We start from the raw sequence: 6806 nt of genomic DNA on the forward strand, positions 1-6806 counted from the left end.
TCTGGACGCAGGGGCCGGGGAGGGGTCATTGGGGGCATTTGTGGGGGCTCCCCCGGCACCCAGCCGTTAGGGCTGGTGACTTCCAGAGGCCTCCAGGCCAGACGCATCATCAAGTGGCCAAAGGGCACCAGGACCGGGGCTCACGGTGGCCACGGTGCCTCCTTGCACCTGAGGCCAGCTGGCTTCTGGCGGTTGCCATGGTGATGGCCGTCCCCAGCAGTTGGGCAAGGACGTTGCAGCAGCAACGGCAGCTGCTTGTGAGTGTGTGAGAGAAAGATGGTTGGTACCGGCTCCCTCCGGCTTTCCATCTGTGAGGGGCAGACATCTCAGCCACCCAGAGCTACCACCCTTGACGTTCAGAGGCAGCCCAGCTGCAGGCCTGGGCTCTGGTCTGCCACAGGGCATCGGGTGTGCACCGCTGAGTCCACTGGAGCCTGACTGCTCTCCCAGCCCAAACGCTTAGCAGCTTTGAGCCCCACCGCAGACAATCGAACTTTCCCGAGCCTCGGTTTTCAGGTCTATAAAATGGGGTCAATCATGCTCAGAGGGTTGTGGTTCGGACTGGGATAATATAAGCAAAACACTTCTCCCTGAGAACGGGACCTTGTTGCTCCCGGGAGGGGCGTCCCAGAGGTTTAAGAGGCAAGGAGATTCATTCACCTTCCGTGGTGTGGACTCACATCATTTATGAAGGGCTTACTGTGTACCCGCACTGTGCTCCCTTGGTGACACATAGACCTTCACCGATTGCTTTCTGAACATCAGGTGGCCCAGCGCATTTAATTCCTGCACTGTTCATGCTGAGTTAGCTTTATACCCCCACTGTACATATGGGGAAACAGAGGCTCAGAAGGTCAAGCCACTTGCCTCCCCAAGGTCATACAATGAGGACGCCGAAGAACTGGGGTTGCAACTTCCAGACCCACACCTGCCCGTCTACATCGCGGTTGTCCAGGCAGACCTGCCTTCACACCCCGACCCTGCCATGCCCTTGCTGCGTGACCTTGGCCAAATTACTTTCTGGGACGCGGTCCTTTCTCTGTAGAGTTCCTGTGTGGATTAAAGTAGACGTGTGTTAAGTATGCGGTGTCCCCCAGTGGCGTCTATTATTTTCATCGTGGTGACCATCATGTTATTCCTCCACCTGTGGGGACTGGACCCCGTCATCTCTGAGTTCCCAGCTCGGGCCACCACCCCCCGTGTGGGAATGGCATGCTCCTGCCTTTTGACATTGCGCATCTTGGGCTGGTTCGGGTGGCCCGGAGATGAGCCCCTTTGGGGGAAGGCCAGGGCAGCAGAGGCTGCTTTTCCCCCTCAGCCTGCTTTCTAATCATCTGGCTGTCGCCACCACGAAGCATCAGGCCGGTGTGTGAGCACGCAGGGGGAGGAAGGGGGGGGCGCCTTTCCCTGGGAGGCCGCCTTTTGTCACTACACAAACACACACACAGCACCCACGTTTGCTTGGAAATGGAGCAAGGCTTTAAATACAAGCAGACGGCAGAGACCGAGGCAGAGGACCGGCTTCCGTGGGCTTCCTTGGATCTAGCTGGCTGCGGCCGCCAGCGACGGCCACTCAAGAAGCGGCTCACGTTCCCTGGTGCCTGCTGCCCGCAGCCTGGGCTGACCTAGCACCGCTCCAGACAGCAACTGGAAGGCTGTGCGGGCTGCGGCGTTTGCCTGGCACCCGCCGCTGCCCCACTGGAGGGCGGCGAGGGGCCTCCAGAGGCCATCGTGGCGGTCCCCCGCTTCTGAGCAGCATTTCTGGGCTGAAGGGTAGCCACTGTGTGCCTCAGGCTGCATAGACCTGGGGCATGGGGATGGCTTCGCCACTCCTGGGAGTAATCACGGGTACAGCCTTGGGAGACACCTGGGATGGGAGACGGACAGGCCTGGGGCCACACCCAACTCGGCCCCCCAGATGCTGTGTGTCCCTGGATAGGTCCCCTCACCTCTCTGGGCCTCCCAAACCTCCCTATTTGTAAAATGGCAAACATAACAGTATCTACACATTGGGTAGTTATGATAGATAACCGCCAAGTATATAGAATTTCCGACATACAGATGGGCTTGCCCACGGATGTACGTTAGCACGGCCATTATTATTCACTACGTGATTGTGAACAAAAATACCTGACCTCACTTTCCAAATATGCCCGATGAGCATAACTGCATACCGACCCCAAAGGAAGTGAGGAATCCATGTGGCTAAATACACTATCATCTTGGGGCCCCTGGGTGGCTCGGTCGGTGAAGCGTCCGACTTCGGCTCAGGTCATGATCTCATGGTTCGTGGGTCCGAGCCCCGTATCGGGCTCTGTGCTGATGGCTCGGAGCCTGGAGCCTGCTTGGGGTTCTGGGCCTCCCTCTCTCTCTGCCCCTCCCCGGCTCACGCTCTGTCTCTCTCTCTCTCTCTCTCTCTCTCTCAAAGATAAAAATAAACATTAAAAAAATGGTTTTTAATACATTTTCATTTTAACCCCCCACCCTCATTCTTGCATAAGTAACAGGGTAGTAGTAATAACAATAGCTAAGATTTGGGAGCACTTACATTGACTTAAGCCTGTGCCATCCAAGAGGTAGCCGCTGGCTAATTCAATTCAGAGGGAAAAAAATGAAAAATTCAGCTCCCTGTGGCACAGCCACATTTCAAATGCTCAATAACCACCTGAGGGTCGTCGCTACGTTGGACAACCACGTTGGACAGAGCTGATATAGAATATTTCCATCACCGCAAAGTTCTTTTGGACCCCGTGGCTTTCAACCAGCATGTCTCAGACCTAGTGCACAGGACTTAGCTGGGATAAAGAGGGTTAAAATGCAGACTCAGGCTCAGGCTGTCAGCAGTGGAGCCTGAGACGCTGCCTTTCTGTTTCCCAAAGTCTGGGGGCCACGCTTTGAGTAGTGAGGCTCTAGAGCCGGCCTGCCCAGTACAGTGGTGGTTAACCACATATGGTCGTGGTGCCTTCAACCTGCCATATGTTCAAATCGAGATGTGTGGCAAATGTGAACTGGGCGCTGGATTTCAAAGACTTAATGCCCCTCCCCCCATCTCAAATACCTTTTTTTTATTGATAATATGTTGAATCATAGCCTAGATCTATGGGGTTGAATAAAATATATTTAAAAATTAATTTCACCTGTTTCTTCTTACTTTTGCTCTTGAATAAGGCCAGTGGAAAATTTAGAATCACATACGTGGCTCACGTCTTTCCACCGGACGGCATTGATCTTGGCCTGTCTGAGGGCTATTTATGAAGTACCTCATTTCAAATGTATGGTTTTAACCAATACATCATCACCTTTTCCTGTCCTGTTAGTCTCCTGCCCCTGAACTGTCTCCTGAGCACTTCTCGCTCCAACCAAAGGGTAAAATCCTTGATCGGAGGGGCTGTGTCTGTGTGCCCCTTTCTACCCATCACAGCACAGAACATCACCCCCTCTTGTTTTCATCTGCCCAGCAACACTGGCTCCTCCTGCGAAAACAACAGCTTGACCTTTTTTGGAGCTCTCCCTTCACCCACACTCAGGTCACATGATTTCAATGGAGCTCGCTTCTGGGCGCCATGATGGGTCATGTGGCCCAGGTTTTGACCAATCACAGTTGGTCAGTTTCGACCAATCACAGCACTCCATCCCTAGAACATTGATTGGTTCGGTGGCAACCACGTGACCACATGAGCCAAGCCAATGAGATGCAGCCGCTGAACTCGTTTGAAATCACCAGGAGCTTTTGGGAGGACTTGAGGGAGGTTGGGGGCTTATGAACCAGCAAGCGCCTGGGCACCCTGTTGAGTGAGCCCGTCTGAGAATGGAGTCTATTGAGATGGGAAGAGATGAGTTCTCGGCCATATCTGAGCGTTGGAGGTAGTCCTCTCGATCACCTGGCTTCCTCCTCTTTTGCAGTTATACAAGTCACTAAATGCTCCCACGAATTATTTTGTTTTAATTTTTTTGTTTATTTATTTTGAGAGAGACAGCACGAGTGGGGGAGGGGCAGAGAGGGAGAGAGAGAATCCCAAGCGGGTTCTGTGCTTTCAGCGCAGAGCCTGACTCGGGGCTTGAACTCATTAAACCTCGAGATCGTGACCTGAGCTGAAACCAAGAGTCATAAGCTTAATTGACTGAGCCACCCAGGCACCCCTATTTCAGTATTTATGAGCTTTCGAGCTGTTTTTGCCAATTGTAATCAAAAGAGTCTAGATACCTAATATATGTCCATGAGGAACTTACGTGTTGGTGTCTTGGCAAGAAGGGCATGGAAGACAGATCAAGTCTACAGTCTTAGTTGGAGCTGCTAAGAGGATGATTTCCTGACCATCTTTTATTTCAGTGTGGAACCATCTGGCAATGGCTGGGAAGTATCTCACCTGGAAAGGGGTGGAATCTTTTCCCCTACCCTGCAAAGAGAAAATGCCCACCCTTCTTTCTCCCTGAGAACAGAAATCGACCAAAGAGGAGAACGGAATGGAACTGAACTCAGACTGTTATTTTGAGGCAGAGAGTTCTGCTCTCTCCTTAAGTTAGGCAAGGAGGGTCTGAGGCTGCTAAGCGTCCGAGGAAGAAACGGGGGAGGGAGCTTTGGTGGCGGGAAAGATTCAGGAGGGGAAGTTAGTGAAAAGGGCCTCCTGCTACCAACCAATCCTGTCCCCTAGACTGCAAAACACTGTGCCTTAGCCACCTGCTAGAACCTTCTCTGATGGGTACTGTGGTACCTGTAGTTTCCAAAAATGGCCATGGCCATACTTCTGACCCTACATATTCTTCCAGACTTCACCAGTGGCCCAGTCAAGAGGCAAAGTCTGTTTTCCTTCCCCTAAGGACGTTGTGTGACTTTGCGATAGCCTCAACGAATAGGATGAGGCAGAAATGACATTGCATGATGTCTAAGACTAGGTCCACTTGACTCCCTCTTTCTCTCAGGACACTCACCCTGGGAGCCCAGAAGCCATGTTGTAAGGAAGCCCAGGCCACAGGGAGAGGCCACGTAAGGCGTGCTGGCTGACAGTCCCAGCTGAAGTCCCAGCCAACGGCCGGCATCGTCACAGTTGAAATCTCCAAGTCCCCTCCAAGTTCATGCATCCAAACGCAACTCCCAAGGCGATGGTGTTCGGAGGCGGGGCCTTTGAGAGACGATTAGGTCACAAGGGTGGCACCCTCATGAATGAGATTAGTGCCCTTAGAAAAGAAACCCCATGGAACTCTCTTCCTCCTTCTGCCCCGTGAGGACACGGCGAGAAGGCAGCCGTCTACCCACCAGAAAGTGGGTTCTCGCCAGATTTTGGGCTTCCTTGCCTCAAGAACCGCGAGGGACACATTTCTCTGGCTTGTGAGCTACCCGCTCTGTGGTCTTCCGTGAGAGCGGCCGGCACAGACTTCAGAAGATTCCAGCCTCAGCCCTGGAGCCTTCTCTCTGATGCCGAGGGCCACAGAGAAGAGCAGCCCGCACTGAACCCCGCTCAAACTGCATGCTCACACGGAAACTCGGTGTTGTCATTGCTTCGAGCCCCTGCATTTAACCCATAGATGTTTGGTGTGTGACAACAGATGACCGAAGCAGGCACCCTCCATGCGGAGTGTGGTGAGACGATTGCTATTTTACTGTGTCCTTTCTGAGGAAAGAAGGGTGGCCGCTCTTCGGCACGGCTTTTGTGTTCACCGCCTGGCGTGCCTGGTACTTTTTGTGTCTTAGCTTTATTCCATCAGGTCCCTCCATGTTGGAGCCATTGGAGGACCCTGTGAGGTGGTGAAGGCTGGGGTTGATCGTCCCCATTGGGCCTCCAATGGGCCTGGAGAGGATACGTGGATGGCAAGGAATTCTTTTGGTTATTTTTCATGGAGGTGAGAGTCACGTGATACAGAGGTGACCACATGAAAGCGAGCAGTTCGCTGTCACTTGGTGCATTCACGGGGCTGGCACCTGCCACCTTTATCCAGCTCCAAATGCCTTCATCCCTCCAAGAGGGACACCTGTACCTGTCGACTCCCCACGGCTCCTGGCAGCCATTGGTCTGCTTTCCGTCTCCGTAGATTTACCTCTTCCGGACAGTCCATGTAAACAGACTCTTACGATACGTGACCTTTCGGGTCTTGCTTCTTTCACGCAGCGTCGTGTTTTTGAGGGTCACCCAGGTCACAGCACACATTGGTACTAGATTCTTTTTTAAGGCTGAAAATAATCTGTTGTATGGATAGGCCACATTTTGCTTATCCTTCTGTCCACTGATGGACATGTGGGTGATTTCTGCCTTTCAGCTGTTATGAATAGTGCCGCTGTGAACATGGTATTTTTTTTTAATTTTTAATGTTTGTTTATTTTTGAGAGAGACAGAGCATGAACAGGGGAAGGGCATGAACAGAGAGAGAGGGAGACACAGAATCCGAAGCAGGTTCTGAGCTGTCAGCACAGAGTCCGATGCGGGGCTCGAACTCGCGAACCGTGAGATCGCGACCTGAGCCGAAGCCGGATGCCCAGCTGACTGAGCCACCCAGGCGCCCCTCAAATGGTGTTTCCATGTTTAACTCTTTGGGGAACCTCGAAACTACTTTCTACAAGGCAGGGGACCCCTCCCACCTGCCGCGCCACCAGCCCCGTGACCACAGCCAGTCCCCCCGAACGAGCTGGTCAAAAGGGGAAAAGGAGAAGGTGTCAAGTGCATGTTTCTTGATCTCCTTCATTCATCCTACAAACATTCGTCGAACTCCATTCAACAGTAGATGCCCGAGAATGACGAAGACAGAAGTTTGCTGCCCTCACGGAAATGATACTCTAGTTGCCGGGAGAGACGGACAGGGTCAGAACCCTAGGT

This window comes from Prionailurus bengalensis, chromosome D3 (genome assembly GCF_016509475.1).
Source record: "Prionailurus bengalensis isolate Pbe53 chromosome D3, Fcat_Pben_1.1_paternal_pri, whole genome shotgun sequence".
Lineage (NCBI taxonomy): Eukaryota > Metazoa > Chordata > Mammalia > Carnivora > Felidae > Prionailurus > Prionailurus bengalensis.